The sequence below is a fragment of the Drosophila hydei genome, unplaced genomic scaffold (assembly GCF_003285905.1).
Source record: "Drosophila hydei strain 15085-1641.00,03,60 unplaced genomic scaffold, DhydRS2 tig00000384-arrow-arrow-pilon, whole genome shotgun sequence".
NCBI classification, from domain to species: domain Eukaryota; kingdom Metazoa; phylum Arthropoda; class Insecta; order Diptera; family Drosophilidae; genus Drosophila; species Drosophila hydei.
In genome coordinates this window covers 491,637-515,914 of record NW_022045722.1, presented here as the reverse complement: position 1 = coordinate 515,914, position 24,278 = coordinate 491,637, and positions in this window count along the sequence as shown.

Below are 24,278 nucleotides of genomic sequence, written 5' to 3'. Positions count from 1 at the left end.
GTTCATTTGAACTAGTTCATTTGAACTAGTTCATTTAAACTGGTTGATTTGAACTTGTTCAGTTGAACTGGTTCCATTGAACTAGATCATTTGAACTTTTATATTTGAACTAGTTCATTTGAACTGGTTCATTTGAACTAGTTCATTTGAACCAGTTTATTGGAAATGGTTCATTTCAACTGGTACATTTGAACCAGTTTAGTTGAGCTGGTTCATTTGACCTGGTTTATTTGAACTGGTTCATTTGAACTGGTTCATTTGAACTAGTTCATTTGAACTGGTTGATTTGAACTAGTCCATTTGAACTGGTTCATTTGAACTAGATCATTTGAACTTTTTCATTTGAACTAGTTCATTTAAACTGGTTCATTTGAACTGGTTCAGTAGAACTAGTTCATTTTAACTGGTTCATTTGAAATGGTTGAACTGGTTCAGATGAACTGGTTCATTTGGACTGATTCATTTGAACTTTTTCATTTGAACTGGTTCATTTGGACTGATTCATTTGAACTTTTTCATTTGAACTGGTCCATTTGAACTGGTTCATTTGAACTAGTTCATTTTAACTGGTTCATTTGAACTAGTTCATTTGAAACGTTTTAGTTAAGCTCATTCATTGAGCTGGTTTATTTGAACTGGTTCATTTTAACTGGTTCATTTGAACTAGTACATTTTAACTGGTTCATTTGAACTAGTTCATTTTAACTGGTTCATTTGAACTGATTCATTTGAACTTTTTCATTTGAACTGGTTCATTTGAACTAGTTCATTTGAACCAGTTTAGTTGAGATCGATCCTTGAGCTGGTTTATTTGAACTGGTTCATTTTAACTGGTTCATTTGAACTAGTTCATTTGAACTAGTTCATTTTAACCAGTTCATTTGAACTAGATACTTTTAATAATTTCATTTAAGCTAGTTCATTTGAACTGCTTCATTTAGTTAATTTACAAAAGTTTATTTGAACTGGTTCATTTGTATTGCTTCGTTTTAACTAGTTCATTTGAACTGCTTCATTAGAACAGATTCGCTTAAAGTGGCTTATTTGAACTAGTTTATTTAAACTATTTCATCAAAACTAGTTCATTTGAACTAGTTCCTGTGCACAGGCACATTTTAACTAGTTCATTTAAGTTGGTTTATTTGAACTGGTTCATTAGAACTGGTTTATTAGAACTGGTTCATTTCGACTTTTTCATTTGAACTGGTTCATTTGAACTAGTTCATTTGAACTAGTTCATTTGAACTAGTTCATTTGAACTGATTCATTTGAACTAGTTCATTTGATCTAGTTCATTTGAGCTGCTTTATTTGAACTGGTTCATTTGAACTGGTTCATTTGAACTTGTTCATTTGAACTGGTTCATTTGAACTAGTTCATTTGAACTGGTTCATTTGAACTGGTTCATTTGAAATGGTTGAACTGGTTCAGATGTACTGGTTCATTTGAAAAAGTTTAAATGAATCAGGCCAAATGAACGAGTTCAAATGAATCAGTGCAAATGAACCAGTACATCTGAACCAGTTCAACCATTTCAAATGAACCAGTTCAAATGAACTAGTTCAAATGAACCAGTTCAAATGAACTAGTTCATATGAACCAGTTAAAATGAACTAGTTCAAATGAACCAGTTAAAATGTACTAGTTCAAATGAACCAGTTAAAATGAACCAGTTCAAATAAACCAGCTCAATGAACGAGCTTAACTAAACTGGTTCAAATGAACTAGTTCAAATGAACCAGTTCAAATGAAAAAGTTCAAATGAATCAGTTCAAAAGAACCAGTTAAAATGAACTAGTTCAAATGAACCAGTTAAAATGTACTAGTTCAAATGAACCAGTTAAAATGAACCAGTTCAAATAAACCAGCTCAATGAACGAGCTTAACTAAACTGGTTCAAATTAACTTGTTCAAATAAACCAGTACAAATGAACTAGTTCAAATGAACCAGTTCAAATGAACTAGTTCAAATGAACCCGTTCAAATGGACCAGTTCAAATCAACCAGCTCAAGGAACGATCTCAGCTAAACTGGTTCAAACGAAGTAGTTCAAATGAACTGGTTCAAATGAACCAGTTCAAATGAAAAAGTTCAAATGAATCAGTCCAAATGAACCAGTTCAAATGAAAAAGTTCAAATGAATCAGTCCAAATGAACCAGTTCATCTGAACCAGTTCAAATAATCCAGCTCAATGAACGAGCTCAACTAAACTGGTTCAAATGAACTAGTTCAAATGAACCAGTTCAAATGAACTAGTTCAAATGAACCAGTTAAAATGAACTAGTTCAAATGAACCAGTTCAAATGAACCAGTTCAAATAAACCAGCTCAAGGAACGATCTCAACTAAACTGGTTCAAATGAACTAGTTCAAATGAACCAGTTCAAATGAACTAGTTCAAATGAACCAGTTCAAATGAACTAGTTCATATGAACCAGTTAAAATGAACTAGTTCAAATGAACCAGTTAAAATGTACTAGTTCAAATGAACCAGTTAAAATGAACAAGTTCAAATGAACCAGTTCAAATAAACCAGCTCAAGGAACGATCTCAACTAAACTGGTTCAAATGAACTAGTTCATATGAACCAGTTAAAATGTACTAGTTCAAATGAACCAGTTAAAATGAACAAGTTCAAATGAACCAGTTCAAATGAACTAGTTCATATGAACCACTTAAAATGAACCAGTTTAAATAAACCAGGGCAAATGAACCAGCTCAACTAAACTGGTTCAAATGAACCAGTTGAAATGAACCATTTCCAAAAAACTAGTTCAAATGAACTAGTTCAAATGAACTAGTTCAAATGAACTACTTCAAATGAACTACTTCAAATGAACTAGTTCAAATGAACTAGTTCAAATGAACTAGTTCAAATGAACTAGTTCAAATGAACTAGTTCAAATGAACCAGTTCAAATGAAAAAGTTTAAATGAATCAGTCCAAATGAACGAGTTCAAATGAAAGAGTTCAAATGAATCAGTGCAAATGACCCAGTACATCTGAACCAGTTCAACCATTTCAAATGAACCAGTTCAAATGAACTAGTTCAAATGAACCAGTTCAAATGAACTAGTTCAAATGAACCAGTTCAAATGAACCATCATCAAAACTAGTTCATTTGAACTAGTTCCTGTGCACAGGCTCATTTTAACTAGTTCATTTAAGTTGGTTTATTTGAACTGGTTCATTAGAACTGGTTTATTAGAGCTGGTTCATTTCGACTTTTTCATTTGAACTGGTTCATTTGAACTAGTTCATTTGAACTAGTTCATTTGAACGTCAAATGAACTAGTTCAAATGAACTAGTTCAAATGAACTAGTTCAAATGAACTAGTTCAAATGAACTAGTTCAAATGAACTAGTTCAAATGAACTAGTTCAAATGAACTAGTTCAAATGAACTAGTTCAAATGAACTAGTTCAAATGAACCAGTTCAAATGAAAAAGTTTAAATGAATCAGTCCATATGAACGAGTTCAAATGAAAGAGTTCAAATGAAAGAGTTCAAATGAATCAGTGCAAATGAACCAGTACATCTGAACCAGTTCAACCATTTCAAATGAACCAGTTCAAATGAACCAGTTCAACCATTTCAAATGAACCAGTTCAAATGAACAAGTTCAAATGAACCAGTTCAAATGAACCAGTTCAAATAAAGCAGCTCAAATGAACTAGATCAAATGAACTAGTTCAAATGAATCAGTTCAAATGAACTAGTTCAAATGAACTAGTTCAAATGAACCAGTTCAAATGAAAAAGTCGAAATGAACCAGTTCTAATAAACCAGTTCTAATGAACCAGTTCAAATAAACCAACTTAAATGAACTAGTTAAAATGAGCCTGTGCACAGGAACTAGTTCAAATGAACTAGTTTTGATGAAATAGTTTAAATAAACTAGTTCAAATAAGCCACTTTAAGCGAATCTGTTCTAATGAAGCAGTTCAAATGAACTAGTTAATACGAAGCAATACAAATGAACCAGTTCAAATAAACTTTTGTAAATTAACTAAATGAAGCAGTTCAAATGAACTAGCTTAAATGAAATTATTAAAAGTATCTAGTTCAAATGAACTGGTTAAAATGAACTAGTTCAAATGAACTAGTTCAAATGAACCAGTTAAAGTGAACCAGTTCAAATAAACCAGCTCAAGGATCGATCTCAACTAAACTGGTTCAAATGAACTAGTTCAAATGAACCAGTTCAAATGAAAAAGTTCAAATGAATCAGTTCAAATGAACCAGTTAAAATGAACTAGTTCAAATGAACCAGTTAAAATGTACTAGTTCAAATGAACCAGTTAAAATGAACCAGTTCAAATAAACCAGCTCAATGAATGAGCTTAACTAAAATGTTTCAAATGAACTAGTTCAAATGAACCAGTTAAAATGAACTAGTTCAAATGAACCAGTTCAAATGGACCAGTTCAAATGAAAAAGTTCAAATGAATCAGTCCAAATGAACCAGTTCAATTGAAAAAGTTCAAATGAATCAGTCCAAATGAACCAGTTCATCTGAACCAGTTCAACCATTTCAAATGAACCAGTTAAAATGAACTAGTTCAACTGAACCAGTTCAAATGAACCAGTTTAAATGAACTAGTTCAAATGAAAAAGTTCAAATGATCTAGTTCAAATGAACCAGTTCAAATGGACTAGTTCAAATCAACCAGTTCAAATGAACTAGTTCAAATGAACCAGTTCAAATGAACCAGTTCAAATAAACCAGGTCAAATGAACCAGCACAACTAAACTGGTTCAAATGAACCAGTTGAAATGAACCATTTCCAATAAACTGGTTCAAATGAACTAGTTCAAATGAACAAGTTCAAGTGAACTAGTTCAAATAAAAAAGTTCAAATGATCTAGTTCAATGGAACCAGTTCAACTGAACAACTTCAAATCAACCAGTTTAAATGAACTAGTTCAAATGAACTAGTTCAAATGAACCAGTTCAAATGAACTAGTTCAAATGAACCAGTTAAAGTGAACTAGTTCAAATGAACCAGGTCAAATAAACCAGCTCAAGGAACGATCTCAACTAAACTGGTTCAAATGAACTAGTTCAAATGAACTACTTCAAATGAACTAGTTCAAATGAACTAGTTCAAATGAACTAGTTCAAATGAACTAGTTCAAATGAATTAGTTCAAATGAACTAGTTCAAATGAACTAGTTCAAATGAACTAGTTCAAATGAACTAGTTCAAATGAACCAGTTCAAATGAAAAAGTTTAAATGAATCAGTCCAAATGAACGAGTTCAAATGAATCAGTGCAAATGAACCAGTACATCTGAACCAGTTCAACCATTTCAAATGAACCAGTTCAAATGAACTAGTTCAAATGAACCAGTTCAAATGAACTAGTTCAAATGAACCAGTTCAAATGAACCAGTTCAAATGAACCAGGTCAAATAAAGCAGCTCAAATGAACTAGATCAAATGAACTAGTTCAAATGAATCAGTTCAAATGAACTAGTTCAAATGAACTAGTTCATATGAACCAGTTCAAATGAAAAAGTCGAAATGAACCAGTTCTAATGAACCAGTTCTAATGAACCAGTTCAAATAAACCAACTTAAATGAACTAGTTAAAATGAGCCTGTGCACAGGAACTAGTTCAAATGAACTAGTTCATATGAACCAGTTAAAATGAACTAGTTCAAATGAACTAGTTCAAATGAACCAGTTCAAATGAACTAGTTCATATGAACCAGTTAAAATGAACTAGTTCAAATGAACCAGTTAAAATGTACTAGTTAAAATGAACCAGTTAAAATGAACCAGTTCAAATAAACCAGCTCAATGAACGAGCTTAACTAAACTGGTTCAAATGAACTAGTTCAAATGAACCAGTTCAAATGAAAAAGTTCAAATGAATCAGTTCAAATGAACCAGTTAAAATGAACTAGTTCAAATGAACCAGTTAAAATGTACTAGTTCAAATGAACCAGTTAAAATGAACCAGTTCAAATAAACCAGCTCAATGAACGAGCTTAACTAAACTGGTTCAAATTAACTTGTTCAAATAAACCAGTTCAAATGAACTAGTTCAAATGAACCAGTTCAAATGAACTAGTTCAAATGAACCAGTTCAAATGAACTAGTTCAAATGAACCCGTTCAAATGGACCAGTTCAAATCAACCAGCTCAAGGAACGATCTCAGCTAAACTGGTTCAAACGAAGTAGTTCAAATGAACTGGTTCAAATGAACCAGTTCAAATGAAAAAGTTCCATTGAATCAGTCCAAATGAACCGGGTCAAATGAAAAAGTTCAAATGAATCAGTCCAAATGAACCAGTTCATCTGAACCAGTTCAAATAATCCAGCTCAATGAACGAGCTCAACTAAACTGGTTCAAATGAACTAGTTCAAATGAACCAGTTCAAATGAACTAGTTCAAATGAACCAGTTAAAATGAACTAGTTCAAATGAACCAGTTCAAATGAACCAGTTCAAATAAACCAGCTCAAGGAACGATCTCAACTAAACTGGTTCAAATGAACTAGTTCAAATGAACTAGTTCAAATGAACCAGTTCATATGAAAAAGTTCAAATGAATCAGTTCAAATGAACCAGTTAAAATGAACTAGTTCAAATGTACCAGTTCAAATGAACCAGTTCAAATAAACCAGCTCAAAGAACGATCTCAACTAAACTGGTTCAAATGAACTAGTTCAAATGAATCAGTCCATATGAACGAGTTCAAATGAAAGAGTTCAAATGAAAGAGTTCAAATGAATCAGTGCAAATGAACCAGTACATCTGAACCAGTTCAACCATTTCAAATGAACCAGTTCAAATGAACCAGTTCAACCATTTCAAATGAACCAGTTCAAATGAACAAGTTCAAATGAACCAGTTCAAATGAACCAGTTCAAATAAAGCAGCTCAAATGAACTAGATCAAATGAACTAGTTCAAATGAATCAGTTCAAATGAACTAGTTCAAATGAACTAGTTCAAATGAACCAGTTCAAATGAAAAAGTCGAAATGAACCAGTTCTAATAAACCAGTTCTAATGAACCAGTTCAAATAAACCAACTTAAATGAACTAGTTAAAATGAGCCTGTGCACAGGAACTAGTTCAAATGAACTAGTTTTGATGAAATAGTTTAAATAAACTAGTTCAAATAAGCCACTTTAAGCGAATCTGTTCTAATGAAGCAGTTCAAATGAACTAGTTAAAACGAAGCAATACAAATGAACCAGTTCAAATAAACTTTTGTAAATTAACTAAATGAAGCAGTTCAAATGAACTAGCTTAAATGAAATTATTAAAAGTATCTAGTTCAAATGAACTGGTTAAAATGAACTAGTTCAAATGAACTAGTTCAAATGAACCAGTTAAAGTGAACCAGTTCAAATAAACCAGCTCAAGGATCGATCTCAACTAAACTGGTTCAAATGAACTAGTTCAAATGAACCAGTTCAAATGAAAAAGTTCAAATGAATCAGTTCAAATGAACCAGTTAAAATGAACTAGTTCAAATGAACCAGTTAAAATGTACTAGTTCAAATGAACCAGTTAAAATGAACCAGTTCAAATAAACCAGCTCAATGAATGAGCTTAACTAAAATGTTTCAAATGAACTAGTTCAAATGAACCAGTTAAAATGAACTAGTTCAAATGAACCAGTTCAAATGGACCAGTTCAAATGAAAAAGTTCAAATGAATCAGTCCAAATGAACAAGTTCAATTGAAAAAGTTCAAATGAATCAGTCCAAATGAACCAGTTCATCTGAACCAGTTCAACCATTTCAAATGAACCAGTTAAAATGAACTAGTTCAACTGAACCAGTTCAAATGAACCAGTTTAAATGAACTAGTTCAAATGAAAAAGTTCAAATGATCTAGTTCAAATGAACCAGTTCAAATGGACTAGTTCAAATCAACCAGTTCAAATGAACTAGTTCAAATGAACCAGTTCAAATGAACCAGTTCAAATAAACCAGTTGAAATGAACCATTTCCAATAAACTGGTTCAAATGAACTAGTTCAAATGAACAAGTTCAAGTGAACTAGTTCAAATAAAAAAGTTCAAATGATCTAGTTCAATGGAACCAGTTCAACTGAACAACTTCAAATCAACCAGTTTAAATGAACTAGTTCAAATGAACTAGTTCAAATGAACCAGTTCAAATGAACTAGTTCAAATGAACCAGTTAAAGTGAACTAGTTCAAATGAACCAGGTCAAATAAACCAGCTCAAGGAACGATCTCAACTAAACTGGTTCAAATGAACTAGTTCAAATGAACTACTTCAAATGAACTAGTTCAAATGAACTAGTTCAAATGAACTAGTTCAAATGAACTAGTTCAAATGAATTAGTTCAAATGAACTAGTTCAAATGAACTAGTTCAAATGAACTAGTTCAAATGAACTAGTTCAAATGAACCAGTTCAAATGAAAAAGTTTAAATGAATCAGTCCAAATGAACGAGTTCAAATGAATCAGTGCAAATGAACCAGTACATCTGAACCAGTTCAACCATTTCAAATGAACCAGTTCAAATGAACTAGTTCAAATGAACCAGTTCAAATGAACTAGTTCAAATGAACCAGTTCAAATGAACCAGTTCAAATGAACCAGGTCAAATAAAGCAGCTCAAATGAACTAGATCAAATGAACTAGTTCAAATGAATCAGTTCAAATGAACTAGTTCAAATGAACTAGTTCAAATGAACCAGTTCAAATGAAAAAGTCGAAATGAACCAGTTCTAATGAACCAGTTCTAATGAACCAGTTCAAATAAACCAACTTAAATGAACTAGTTAAAATGAGCCTGTGCACAGGAACTAGTTCAAATGAACTAGTTCATATGAACCAGTTAAAATGAACTAGTTCAAATGAACTAGTTCAAATGAACCAGTTCAAATGAACTAGTTCATATGAACCAGTTAAAATGAACTAGTTCAAATGAACCAGTTAAAATGTACTAGTTAAAATGAACCAGTTAAAATGAACCAGTTCAAATAAACCAGCTCAATGAACGAGCTTAACTAAACTGGTTCAAATGAACTAGTTCAAATGAACCAGTTCAAATGAAAAAGTTCAAATGAATCAGTTCAAATGAACCAGTTAAAATGAACTAGTTCAAATGAACCAGTTAAAATGTACTAGTTCAAATGAACCAGTTAAAATGAACCAGTTCAAATAAACCAGCTCAATGAACGAGCTTAACTAAACTGGTTCAAATTAACTTGTTCAAATAAACCAGTTCAAATGAACTAGTTCAAATGAACCAGTTCAAATGAACTAGTTCAAATGAACCAGTTCAAATGAACTAGTTCAAATGAACCCGTTCAAATGGACCAGTTCAAATCAACCAGCTCAAGGAACGATCTCAGCTAAACTGGTTCAAACGAAGTAGTTCAAATGAACTGGTTCAAATGAACCAGTTCAAATGAAAAAGTTCCATTGAATCAGTCCAAATGAACCGGGTCAAATGAAAAAGTTCAAATGAATCAGTCCAAATGAACCAGTTCATCTGAACCAGTTCAAATAATCCAGCTCAATGAACGAGCTCAACTAAACTGGTTCAAATGAACTAGTTCAAATGAACCAGTTCAAATGAACTAGTTCAAATGAACCAGTTAAAATGAACTAGTTCAAATGAACCAGTTCAAATGAACCAGTTCAAATAAACCAGCTCAAGGAACGATCTCAACTAAACTGGTTCAAATGAACTAGTTCAAATGAACTAGTTCAAATGAACCAGTTCATATGAAAAAGTTCAAATGAATCAGTTCAAATGAACCAGTTAAAATGAACTAGTTCAAATGTACCAGTTCAAATGAACCAGTTCAAATAAACCAGCTCAAAGAACGATCTCAACTAAACTGGTTCAAATGAACTAGTTCAAATGAACCAGTTCAAATGAACTAGTTCAAATGAACCTGTTCAAATGAACTAGTTCATATGAACCAGTTAAAATGAACTAGTTCAAATGAACCAGTTAAAATGTACTAGTTCAAATGAACCAGTTAAAATGAACAAGTTCAAATGAACCAGTTCAAATAAACCAGCTCAAGGAACGATCTCAACTAAACTGGTTCAAATGAACTAGTTCAAATGAACCAGTTCAAATGAACTAGTTCATATGAACCAGTTAAAATGTACTAGTTCAAACGAACCAGTTCAAATGAACTAGTTCAAACGAACCAGTTCAAATGAACTAGTTCAAATGAACCAGTGCAAATGAACCAGTTCAAATAAAGCAGCTCAAATGAACTAGATCAAATGAACTAGTTCAAATGAATCAGTTCAAATGAACCAGTTCTATTGAACCAGTTAAAATAAACCAGCTCAATGAACGAGCTCAACTAAACTGGTTCAAATGAACTAGTTCAAATGAAACAGTTCAAATGAACTGGTTCAAATGAACCAGTTAAAATTAACTAGTTTAAATGAACCAGTTAAAATGAACTAGTTCAAATCAACCAGTTTTAATGAACTAGTTCAAATGAACTAGTTCAAATGAACCAGTTCAAATGAACTAGTTCAAATGAACCAGTTAAAGTGAACTAGTTCAAATGAACCAGTTCAAATGATCCAGTTCAAATAAACCAGCTCAAGGAACGATCTCAACTAAACTGGTTCAACTGAACCAGTTCAAATGAGCTAGTTCAAATGAAAAAGTTCAAATGAACCAGTTCAAATGAACTATTTAAAATAAACCAGTTTAAATGAACTAGTTCAAATGAACCAGTTCAAATGAACCAGTTCAAATAAATAAATGAACTAGTTCAAATGAATTAGTTCAAATGAACTAGTTCAGATGAACCAGTTAAAGTGAACTAGTTTAAATGAACCAGTTCAAGTGAACCAGTTCAAATAAACCAGCTCAAGGATCGATCCCAACTAAACTGGTTCAAATGAACTAGTTCAAATGAACTAGTTCAAATGAACCAGTTCATATGAAAAAGTTCAAATGAATCAGTTCAAATGAACCAGTTAAAATGAACTAGTTCAAATGAACCAGTTAAAATGTACTAGTTCAAATGAACCAGTTAAAATGAACCATTTCCAATAGACTGGTTCAAATGAACTAGTTCAAATGAACCAGTTCAAATGAACTTGTTCAAATCAACCAGTTTTAATGAACTAGTTCAAATGAACTAGTTCAAATGAACCAGTTCAAATGAACTAGTTCAAATGAACCAGTTCAAATGAACCAGTTCAAATGAACCATTTCAAATAAACCAGCTCAATGAACGATCTCAACTAAACTGGTTCAAATGAACTAGTTCAAATGAACCAGTTCAAATGAACCCGTTCAAATAAACCAGCTCAATGAACGATCTCAACTAATCTGGTTCAAATGAATTGGTTCAAATCAACCAGTTTAAATGAACTAGTTCAAATGAGCCAGTTCAAATGAACCAGTTAAAATGAACTAGTTCAACTGAACCAGTTCAAATGAATCAGTTCAAATGAACTAGTTCAAATGAAAAAGTTCAAATGATCGAGTTCAATGGAACCAAATCAACTGAACAAGTTCAAATCAACCAGTTTAAATGAACTAGTTCAAATGAACTAGTTCAAATGAACCAGTTCAAATGAACTAGTTCCAATGAACCAGTTAAAGTGAACTAGTTCAAATGAACCAGTTCAAATAAACCAGCTCAAGGAACGATCTCAACTAAACTGGTTCAAATGAACTAGTTCAAATGAACTACTTCAAATGAACTAGTTCAAATGAACTAGTTCAAATGAACTAGTTCAAATGAACTAGTTCAAATGAACTAGTTCAAATGAACTACTTCAAATGAACTAGTTCTAATGAACTAGTTCAAATGAACTAGTTCAAATGAACCAGTTCAAATGAAAAAGTTTAAATGAATCAGTCCATATGAACGAGTTCAAATGAAAGAGTTCAAATGAATCAGTGCAAATGAACCAGTACATCTGAACCAGTTCAACCATTTCAAATGAACCAGTTCAAATGAACCAGTTCAAATGAACTAGTTCAAATGAACCAGTTCAAATGAACAAGTTCAAATGAACCAGTTCAAATGAACCAGTTCAAATAAAGCAGCTCAAATGAACTAGATCAAATGAACTAGTTCAAATGAATCAGTTCAAATGAACTAGTTCAAATGAACTAGTTCAAATGAACTAGTTCAAATGAACCAGTTCAAATGAAAAAGTCGAAATGAACCAGTTCTAATAAACCAGTTCTAATGAACCAGTTCAAATAAACCAACTTAAATGAACTAGTTAAAATGAGCCTGTGCACAGCAACTAGTTCAAATGAACTAGTTTTGATGATGGTTCATTTGAACTGGTTCATTTGAACTAGTTCATTTGAACTGGTTCATTTGAACTAGTTCATTTGAACTGGTTCATTTGAAATGGTTGAACTGGTTCAGATGTACTGGTTCATTTGCACTGATTCATTTGAACTCTTTCATTTGAACTCGTTCATTTGGACTGATTCATTTAAACTTTTTCATTTGAACTGGTTCATTTGAACTAGTTCATTTGAACTAGTTCATTGGAACTAGTTCATTTGAACTAGTTCATTTGAAGTAGTTCATTTGAACTAGTTCAGTTGAACTAGTTCATTTGAACTAGTTTTTTGGAAATGGTTCATTTCAACTGGTTCATTTGAACCAGTTTAGTTGAGCTGGTTCATTTGCCCTGGTTTATTTAAACTGGTTCATTTTAACTGGTTCATATGAACTAGTTCATTTGAACTGGTTCATTTGAACTTGTTCAGTTGATTTGGTTCCATTGAACTCGATCATTTGAACTTTTTCATTTGAACTAGTTCATTTGAACTGATTCATTTGAACTGGTTCAGTTGAACTAGTTCATTTTAACTGGTTCATTTGAACTGGCTCATTTGAACTAGTTCATTTAAACTGGTTGATTTGAACCAATTCATTTGAACCAGATTAGTTGAGATCGTTCATTGAGCTGGTTTATTTGAACGGGTTCATTTGAACTGGTTCATTTGAACTAGTTCATTTGAACCAGTTTAGTTGAGATCGTTCATTGAGCTGGTTTATTTGAAATGGTTCATTTGAACTGGTTCATTTGAACTGGTTCATTTGAACTAGTTCATTTGAACTGGTTCATTTGAACTAGTTCATTAAAACTGGTTGATTTGAACAAGTTCATTTGAACTGGTTCATTTGAACTAGTTCATTTGAACCAGTCTATTGGAAATGGTTCATTTTAACTGGTTCATTTGAACTAGTACATTTTAACTGGTTCATTTGAACTAGTTCATTTTAACTGGTTCATTTGAACTGATTCATTTGAACTTTTTCATATGAACTGGTTCATTTGAACTAGTTCATTTGAACTAGTTCATTTGAACCAGTTTAGTTGGGATCGATCCTTGAGCTGGTTTATTTGAACTGGTTCACTTGAACTGGTTCATTTAAACTAGTTCACTTTAACTGGTTCATCTGAACTAGTTCATTTGAACTAATTCATTTGAACTAGTTCATTTATTTATTTGAACTGGTTCATTTGAACTGGTTCATTTGAACTAGTTCATTTAAACTGGTTTATTTTAAATAGTTCATTTGAACTGGTTCATTTGAACTTTTTCATTTGAACTAGCTCATTTGAACTGGTTCAGTTGAACCAGTTTAGTTGAGATCGTTCCTTGAGCTGGTTTATTTGAACTGGATCATTTGAACTGGTTCATTTGAACTAGTTCACTTTAACTGGTTCATTTGAACTAGTTCATTTGAACTGGTTCATTTGAACTAGTTCATTTGAACTAGTTCATTAAAACTGGTTGATTTGAACTAGTTCATTTTAACTGGTTCATTTAAACTAGTTAATTTTAACTGGTTCATTTGAACCAGTTCATTTGAACTGTTTCATTTGAACTAGTTCATTTGAACCAGTTTAGTTGAGCTCGTTCATTGAGCTGGTTTATTTTAACTGGTTCAATAGAACTGGTTCATTTGAACTGATTCATTTGAACTAGTTCATTTGATCTAGTTCATTTGAGCTGCTTTATTTGAACTGGTTCATTTGCACTGGTTCATTTGAACTAGTTCATTTGAACTGGTTCGTTTGAACTAGTTCATTTGAACTGGTTCGTTTGAACTAGTTCATTTGAACTGGTTCGTTTGAACTAGTTCATTTGAACTGGTTCATTTGAAATGGTTGAACTGGTTCAGATGTACTGGTTCATTTGGACTGATTCATTTGAACTTTTTCATTTGAACTAGTTCATTTGAACTAGTTTAGTTGAGATCGTTCCTTGAGCTGGTTTATTTGAACTGGTTCATTTGAACTAGTTCATTTGAACTAGTTCATTTGAACCAGTTTAGTTGAGATCGTTCCTTGAGCTGGCTTATTTGAACTGGTTCATTTGAACTAGTTCACTTTAACTGGCTCATTTGAAGTAGTTCATTTGAACTGGTTCATTTGAACTAGATCATTTGAACTAGCTCATTTGAACTAGTTCATTTAAACTGGTTGATTTGAACTAGTTCATTTGAACTGGTTCATTAGAACTAGATCATTTGAACTAGATCATTTGAACTTTTTCATTTGAACTAGTTCATTTGAACTGGTTCATTTGAACTAGTTCATTTGAACCAGTTTATTGGAAATGGTTCATTTCAACTGGTTCATTTGAACCAGTTTAGTTGAGCTGGTTCATTTGACCTGGTTTATTTGACCTGGTTTATTTGAACTGGTTCATTTGAACTGGTTCATTTGAACTAGTTCATTTAAACTGCTTGATTTGAACTAGTTCATTTGAACTTATTCATTTGAACTAGTTCATTTAAACTAGTTCATTTGAACCAGTTTAGTTGGGATCGATCCTTGAGCTGGTTTATTTGAACTGGTTCACTTGAACTGGTTCATTTAAACTAGTTCACTTTAACTGGTTCATCTGAACTAGTTCATTTGAACTAATTCATTTGAACTAGTTCATTTATTTATTTGAACTGGTTCATTTGAACTGGTTCATTTGAACTAGTTCATATAAACTGGTTTATTTTAAATAGTTCATTTGAACTGGTTCATTTGAACTTTTTCATTTGAACTAGCTCATTTGAACTGGTTCAGTTGAACCAGTTTAGTTGAGATCGTTCCTTGAGCTGGTTTATTTGAACTGGATCATTTGAACTGGTTCATTTGAACTAGTTCACTTTAACTGGTTCATTTGAACTAGTTCATTTGAACTGGTTCATTTGAACTAGTTCATTTGAACTAGTTCATTAAAACTGGTTGATTTGAACTAGTTCATTTTAACTGGTTCATTTAAACTAGTTAATTTTAACTGGTTCGTTTGAACCAGTTCATTTGAACTGTTTCATTTGAACTAGTTCATTTGAACCAGTTTAGTTGAGCTCGTTCATTGAGCTGGTTTATTTTAACTGGTTCAATAGAACTGGTTCATTTGAACTGATTCATTTGAACTAGTTCATTTGATCTAGTTCATTTGAGCTGCTTTATTTGAACTGGTTCATTTGCACTGGTTCATTTGAACTAGTTCATTTGAACTGGTTCGTTTGAACTAGTTCATTTGAACTGGTTCGTTTGAACTAGTTCATTTGAACTGGTTCGTTTGAACTAGTTCATTTGAACTGGTTCATTTGAAATGGTTGAACTGGTTCAGATGTACTGGTTCATTTGGACTGATTCATTTGAACTTTTTCATTTGAACTAGTTCATTTGAACTAGTTTAGTTGAGATCGTTCCTTGAGCTGGTTTATTTGAACTGGTTCATTTGAACTAGTTCATTTGAACTAGTTCATTTGAACCAGTTTAGTTGAGATCGTTCCTTGAGCTGGCTTATTTGAACTGGTTCATTTGAACTAGTTCACTTTAACTGGCTCATTTGAAGTAGTTCATTTGAACTGGTTCATTTGAACTAGATCATTTGAACTAGCTCATTTGAACTAGTTCATTTAAACTGGTTGATTTGAACTAGTTCATTTGAACTGGTTCATTTGAACTAGATCATTTGAACTAGATCATTTGAACTTTTTCATTTGAACTAGTTCATTTGAACTGGTTCATTTGAACTAGTTCATTTGAACCAGTTTATTGGAAATGGTTCATTTCAACTGGTTCATTTGAACCAGTTTAGTTGAGCTGGTTCATTTGACCTGGTTTATTTGACCTGGTTTATTTGAACTGGTTCATTTGAACTGGTTCATTTGAACTAGTTCATTTAAACTGCTTGATTTGAACTAGTTCATTTGAACTTATTCATTTGAACTAGTTCATTTGAACTAGTTCATTTGATCTATTTCATTTGAGCCGCTTTATTTGAACTGGTTCATTTGAACCAGTTTATTGGAAATGGTTCATTTCGACTGGTTCATTTGAACCAGTTTAGTTGAGCTGGTTCATTTGACCTGGTTTATTTGAACTGGTTCATTTGAACTAGTACATTTAAACTGGTTGTTTTGAACTTTTTCATTTGAACTGGTTCATTTGAAGTGGTTCATTTGAACTAGTTCATTTTAACTGGTTCATTTGAACCAGTTTAGTTGAGCTGCTTCATTTGAGCTGGTTTTTTTTAACTGGTTCATTTGAACCAATTTATTTGAACTGGTTCATTTTAACTGGTTCATTTGAACAAGTTCATTTTAACTAGTTCATTTGAACTAGATACTTTGAAGAATTTCATTAAAGCTAGTTCATTTGAACTGCTTCATTTAGTTAATTTACAAAAGTTTATTTGAACTGGTTCATTTGAACTAGTTCACTTTAACTGGTTCATTTGAACTAGTTCATTTGAACTGGTTCATTTGAACAAGTTCATTTGAACTAGTTCATTTAAACTGGTTGATTTGAACTAGTTCATTTGAACCAGTTTATTGGAAATGGTTCATTTCAACTGGTTCATTTGAACCAGTTTAGTTGAGCTGGTTCATTTGACCTGGTTTATTTAAACTGGTTCATTTGAACTAGTTCATTTAAACTGGTTGATTTGAACTAGTTCATTTGAACTGGTTCATTTGAACTAGATCATTTGAACTTTTTCATTTGAACTAGTTCTTTTGAACTGGTTCATTTGAACTGGTTAAGTTGAACTAGTTCGTTTTAACTGGTTCATTTGAACTAGTTCATTTTAACTGGTTTATTTGAACTAGTTCATTTGAAGTAGTTCATTTGAACTAGTTCATTTGAACCAGTTTAGTTGAGATCGTTCCTTGAGCTGGTTTATTTGAACTGGTTCATTTGAACTAGTTCACTTTAACTGGTTCATTGGAACTAGTTCATTTGAACTGGTTCATTTGAACTAGTTCATTTGAACTAGTTCATTTAAACTGGTTGATTTGAACTTGTTCATTTAAACTGGTTGATTTGAACCAATTCATTTGAACCAGATTAGTTGAGATCGTTCATTGAGCTGGTTTATTTGAACGGTGTTGATTTGGTTCCATTGAACTAGATCATTTGAACTTTTTCATTTGAACTAGTTCAATTTAACTGGTTCATTTGAACTGGCTCATTTGAACTAGTTCATTTAAACTGGTTGATTTGAACCAATTCATTTGAACCAGATTAGTTGAGATCGTTCATTGAGCTGGTTTATTTGAACGGGTTCATTTGAACTGGTTCATTTGAACTAGTTCATTTGAACCAGTTTAGTTGAGATCGTTCATTGAGCTGGTTTATTTGAAATGGTTCATTTGAACTGGTTCATTTGAACTAGTTCATTTGAACTAGTTCATTAAAATGGTTGATTTGAACAAGTTCATTTGAACTGGTTCATTTGAACTAGTTCATTTGAACCAGTCTATTGGAAATGGTTCATTTTAACTGGTTCATTTGAACTAGTACATTTTAACTGGTTCATTTGAACTAGTTCATTTTAACTGGTTCATTTGAACTGATTCATTTGAACTTTTTCATATGAACTGGTTCATTTGAACTAGTTCATTTGAACTAGTTCATTTGAACCAGTTTAGTTGGGATCGATCCTTGAGCTGGTTTATTTGAACTGGTTCACTTGAACTGGTTCATTTAAACTAGTTCACTTTAACTGGTTCATCTGAACTAGTTCATTTGAACTGGTTCATTTGAACTAGTTCATTTGAACTAGCTCATTAAAACTGGTTGATTTGAACAAGTTCATTTGAACTGGTTCATTTGAACAAGTTCATTTGAACCAGTCTATTGGAAATGGTTCATTTCAACTGGCTCATTTGAACCAGTTTAGTTGAGCTGGTTCATTTGACCTGGTTTATTTGAACTGGTTCATTTGAACTAGCTCATTTAAACTGGTTTATTTTAAATAGTTCATTTGAACTGGTTCATTTGAACTTTTTCATTTGAACTAGCTCATTTGAACTGGTTCAGTTGAACCAGTTTAGTTGAGATCGTTCCTTGAGCTGGTTTATTTGAACTGGATCATTTGAACTGGTTCATTTGAACTAGTTCATTTGAACTGGTTCATTTGAACTAGTTCATTTGAACTAGTTCATTAAAACTGGTTGATTTGAACTAGTTCATTTTAACTGGTTCATTTAAACTAGTTAATTTTAACTGGTTCATTTGAACCAGTTCATTTGAACTGTTTCATTTGAACTAGTTCATTTGAACCAGTTTAGTTGAGCTCGTTCATTGAGCTGCTTTATTTTAACTGGTTCATTTGAGCTGGCTCATTTGAACTAGTTCATTTAAACTGGTTGATTTGAACCAATTCATTTGAACCAGATTAGTTGAGATCGTTCATTGAGCTGGTTTATTTGAACGGGTTCAATTGAACTGGTTCATTTGAACTAATTCATTTGAACCAGTTTAGTTGAGATCGTTCATTGAGCTGGTTTATTTGAACTGGTTCATTTGAACTGGTTCATTTGAACTAGTACATTTAAACTGGTTGTTTTGAACTTTTTCATTTGAACTGGTTCATTTGAAGTGGTTCATTTGAACTAGTTCATTTTAACTGGTTCATTTGAACCAGTTTAGTTGAGCTGCTTCATTTGAGCTGGTTTCTTTAAACTGGTTCATTTGAACCAATTTATTTGAACTGGTTCATTTTAACTGGTTCATTTGAACAAGTTCATTTTAACTAGTTCATTTGAACTAGATACTTTGAAGAATTTCATTAAAGCTAGTTCATTTGAACTGCTTCATTTAGTTAATTTACAAAAGTTTATTTGAACTGGTTCATTTGAACTAGTTCACTTTAACTGGTTCATTAGAACTAGTTCATTTGAACTGGTTCATTTGAACAAGTTCATTTGAACTAGTTCATTTAAACTGGTTGATTTGAACTAGTTCATTTGAACCAGTTTATTGGAAATGGTTCATTTCAACTGGTTCATTTGAACCAGTTTAGTTGAGCTGGTTCATTTGACCTGGTTTATTTAAACTGGTTCATTTGAACTAGTTCATTTAAACTGGTTGATTTGAACTAGTTCATTTGAACTGGTTCATTTGAACTAGATCATTTGAACTTTTTCATTTGAACTAGTTCTTTTGAACTGGTTCATTTGAACTGGTACAGTTGAACTAGTTCGTTTTAACTGGTTCATTTGAACTAGTTCATTTTAACTGGTTTATTTGAACTAGTTCATTTGAAGTAGTTCATTTGAACTAGTTCATTTGAACCAGTTTAGTTGAGATCGTTCCTTGAGCTGGTTTATTTGAACTGGTTCATTTGAACTAGTTCACTTTAACTGGTTCATTGGAACTAGTTCATTTGAACTGGTTCATTTGAACTAGTTCATTTGAACTAGTTCATTTAAACTGGTTGAATTGAACTTGTTCAGTTGATTTGGTTCCATTGAACTAGATCATTTGAACTTTTTCATTTGAACTAGTTCAATTTAACTGGTTCATTTGAACTGGCTCATTTGAACTAGTTCATTTAAACTGGTTGATTTGAACCAATTCATTTGAACCAGATTAGTTGAGATCGTTCATTGAGCTGGTTTATTTGAACGGGTTCATTTGAACTGGTTCATTTGAACTAGTTCATTTGAACCAGTTTAGTTGAGATCGTTCATTGAGCTGGTTTATTTGAAATGGTTCATTTGAACTGGTTCATTTGAACTAGTTCATTTGAACTAGTTCATTTGAACTGGTTCATTTGAACTAGTTCATTTGAACTAGTTCATTAAAATGGTTGATTTGAACAAGTTCATTTGAACTGGTTCATTTGAACTAGTTCATTTGAACCAGTCTATTGGAAATGGTTCATTTTAACTGGTTCATTTGAACTAGTACATTTTAACTGGTTCATTTGAACTAGTTCATTTTAACTGGTTCATTTGAACTGATTCATTTGAACTTTTTCATATGAACTGGTTCATTTGAACTAGTTCATTTGAACTAGTTCATTTGAACCAGTTTAGTTGGGATCGATCCTTGAGCTGGTTTATTTGAACTGGTTCACTTGAACTGGTTCATTTAAACTAGTTCACTTTAACTGGTTCATCTGAACTAGTTCATTTGAACTGGTTCATTTGAACTAGTTCATTTGAACTAGCTCATTAAAACTGGTTGATTTGAACTGGTTCATTTGAACAAGTTCATTTGAACCAGTCTATTGGAAATGGTTCATTTCAACTGGCTCATTTGAACCAGTTTAGTTGAGCTGGTTCATTTGACCTGGTTTATTTGAACTGGTTCATTTGAACTAGCTCATTTAAACTGGTTTATTTTAAATAGTTCATTTGAACTGGTTCATTTGAACTTTTTCATTTGAACTAGCTCATTTGAACTGGTTCAGTTGAACCAGTTTAGTTGAGATCGTTCCTTGAGCTGGTTTATTTGAACTGGATCATTTGAACTGGTTCATTTGAACTAGTTCACTTTAACTGGTTCATTTGAACTAGTTCATTTGAACTGGTTCATTTGAACTAGTTCATTTGAACTAGTTCATTAAAACTGGTTGATTTGAACTAGTTCATTTTAACTGGTTCATTTAAACTAGTTAATTTTAACTGGTTCATTTGAACCAGTTCATTTGAACTGTTTCATTTGAACTAGTTCATTTGAACCAGTTTAGTTGAGCTCGTTCATTGAGCTGCTTTATTTTAACTGGTTCATTTGAGCTGGCTCATTTGAACTAGTTCATTTAAACTGGTTGATTTGAACCAATTCATTTGAACCAGATTAGTTGAGATCGTTCATTGAGCTGGTTTATTTGAACGGGTTCATTTGAACTGGTTCATTTGAACTAATTCATTTGAACCAGTTTAGTTGAGATCGTTCATTGTGCTGGTTTATTTGAACTGGTTCATTTGAACTGGTTCATTTGAACTTGTTCATTTTAACTGGTTCATTTGAACTAGTACATTTTAACTGGTTCATTTGAACTAGTTCATTTTAACTGGTTCATTTGAACTGATTCATTTGAACTTTTTCATATGAACTGGTTCATTTGAACTAGTTCATTTGAACCAGTTTAGTTGAGATCGATCCTTGAGCTGGTTTATTTGAACTGGTTCATTTGAACTGGTTCATTTGAACTAGTTCATTTTAACTGGTTCATTTGAACCAGTTTAGTTGAGCTGGTTCATTTGAGCTGGTTTATTTAAACTGGTTCATTTGAACCAATTTATTTGAACTGGTTCATTTTAACTGGTTCATTTGAACTAGTTCATTTTAGCTAGTTCATTTGAACTAGATACTTTGAAGAATTTCATTAAAGCTAGTTCATTTGAACTGCTTCATTTAGTTAATTTACAAAAGTTTATTTGAACTGGTTCATTTGTATTGGTTCGTTTTAACTACTTCACTTGAACTGCTTCATTAGAACAGATTCGCTTAAAGTGGCTTATTTGAACTAGTTCATCAAAACTAGATCATTTGAAGTAGTTCTTGTGCACAGGCTCATTTTAACTAGTTCATTTAAGTTGGTTTATTTGAACTGGTTCATTAGAACTGGTTCATTTGGACTTTCTCATTTAAACTGGTTCATTTGAACTAGTTCAATTAAACTAGTTCATATGAACCAGTTTAGTTAACTCGTTCATGTAAGTTGGTTTATTTGAACTGGTTTATTATAACTGGTTCAATAGAACTGGTTCATTTGAACTGATTCATTTGAACTAGTTCATTTGATCTAGTTCATTTGAGCTGCTTTATTTGAACTGGTTCATTTGCACTGGTTCATTTGAACTAGTTCATTTGAACTGGTTCGTTTGAACTTGTTCATTTGAACTGGTTCGTTTGAACTAGTTCATTTGAACTGGTTCATTTGAAATGGTTGAACTGGTTCAGATGTACTGGTTCATTTGGACTGATTCATTTGAACTTTTTCATTTGAACTAGTTCATTTGAACTAGTTTAGTTGAGATCGTTCCTTGAGCTGGTTTATTTGAACTGGTTCATTTGAACTAGTTCATTTGAACTAGTTCATTTGAACCAGTTTAGTTGAGGTCGTTCCTTGAGCTGGCTTATTTGAACTGGTTCATTTGAACTAGTTCACTTTAACTGGCTCATTTGAAGTAGTTCATTTGAACTGGTTCATTTGAACTAGATCATTTGAACTAGTTCATTTGAACTAGTTCATTTAAACTGGTTGATTTGAACTAGTTCATTTGAACTGGTTCATTTGAACTAGATCATTTGAACTAGATCATTTGAACTTTTTCATTTGAACTAGTTCATTTGAACTGGTTCATTTGAACTAGTTCATTTGAACCAGTTTATTGGAAATGGTTCATTTCAACTGGTTCATTTGAACCAGTTTAGTTGAGCTGGTTCATTTGACCTGGTTTATTTGACCTGGTTTATTTGAACTGGTTCATTTGAACTGGTTCATTTGAACTAGTTCATTTAAACTGCTTGATTTGAACTAGTTCATTTGAACTTATTCATTTGATCTATTTCATTTGAGCCGCTTTATTTGAACTGGTTCATTTGAACCAGTTTATTGGAAATGGTTCATTTCGACTGGTTCATTTGAACCAGTTTAGTTGAGCTGGTTCATTTGACCTGGTTTATTTGAACTGGTTCATTTGAACTGGTTCATTTGAACTAGTACATTTAAACTGGTTGATTTGAACTTTTTCATTTGAACTGGTTCATTTGAAGTGGTTCATTTGATCTAGTTCATTTTAACTGGTTCATTTGAACCAGTTTAGTTGAGCTGCTTCATTTGAGCTGGTTTCTTTAAACTGGTTCATTTGAACCAATTTATTTGAACTGGTTCATTTTAACTGGTTCATTTGAACAAGTTCATTTTAACTAGTTCATTTGAACTAGATACTTTGAAGAATTTCATTAAAGCTAGTTCATTTGAACTGCTTTATTTAGTTAATTTACAAAAGTTTATTTGAACTGGTTCATTTGAACTAGTTCACTTTAACTGGTTCATTTGAACTAGTTCATTTGAACTGGTTCATTTGAACAAGTTCATTTGAACTAGTTCATTTAAACTGGTTGATTTGAACTAGTTCATTTGAACCAGTTTATTGGAAATGGTTCATTTCAACTGGTTCATTTGAACCAGTTTAGTTGAGCTGGTTCATTTGACCTGGTTTATTTAAACTGGTTCATTTGAACTAGTTCATTTAAACTGGTTGATTTGAACTAGTTCATTTGAACTGGTTCATTTGAACTAGATCATTTGAACTTTTTCATTTGAACTAGTTCTTTTGAACTGGTTCATTTGAACTGGTTCAGTTGAACTAGTTCGTTTTAACTGTTTCATTTGAACTAGTTCATTTTAACTGGTTTATTTGAACTAGTTCATTTGAACTAGTTCATTTGAACTAGTTCATTTGAACTAGTTCATTTGAACTAGTTCATTTGAACTAGTTCATTTGAACTGGTACATTTGAACTAGTTCATTTGAACTGGTTCATTTGAACTAGTTCATTTGAACCAGTTTAGTTGAGCTCGTTCACTGAGCTGGTTTATTTGAACTGGTTCATTTGAACTGGTTCATTTGAACTAGTTCATTTAAACTGGTTGATTTGAACCAGTTCATTTGAACCAGTTTAGTTGAGATCGTTGATTGCGCTGGCTTATTTGAACTACTTCATTTTAACTGGTTCATATAAACTAGTTCATTTGAACTGGTTCATTTGAACTAGTTCATTTGAACCAGTTTAGTTGAGATCGTTCCTTGAGCTGGTTTATTTGAACTGGTTCATTTGAACTGGTTCATTTGAACTAGTTCATTTTAACTGGTTCATTTGAACTAGTTTAGTTCAGCTGGTTCATTTGAGCTGGCTTTTTTAAACTGGTTCATTTGAACCAGTTTATTTGAACTGGTTCATTTTAACTGGTTCATTTGAACTAGATCATTTGAAGAAGTTCATTTTAACTAGTTCATTTGAACTAGATACTTTAAATAATTTCATTTAAGC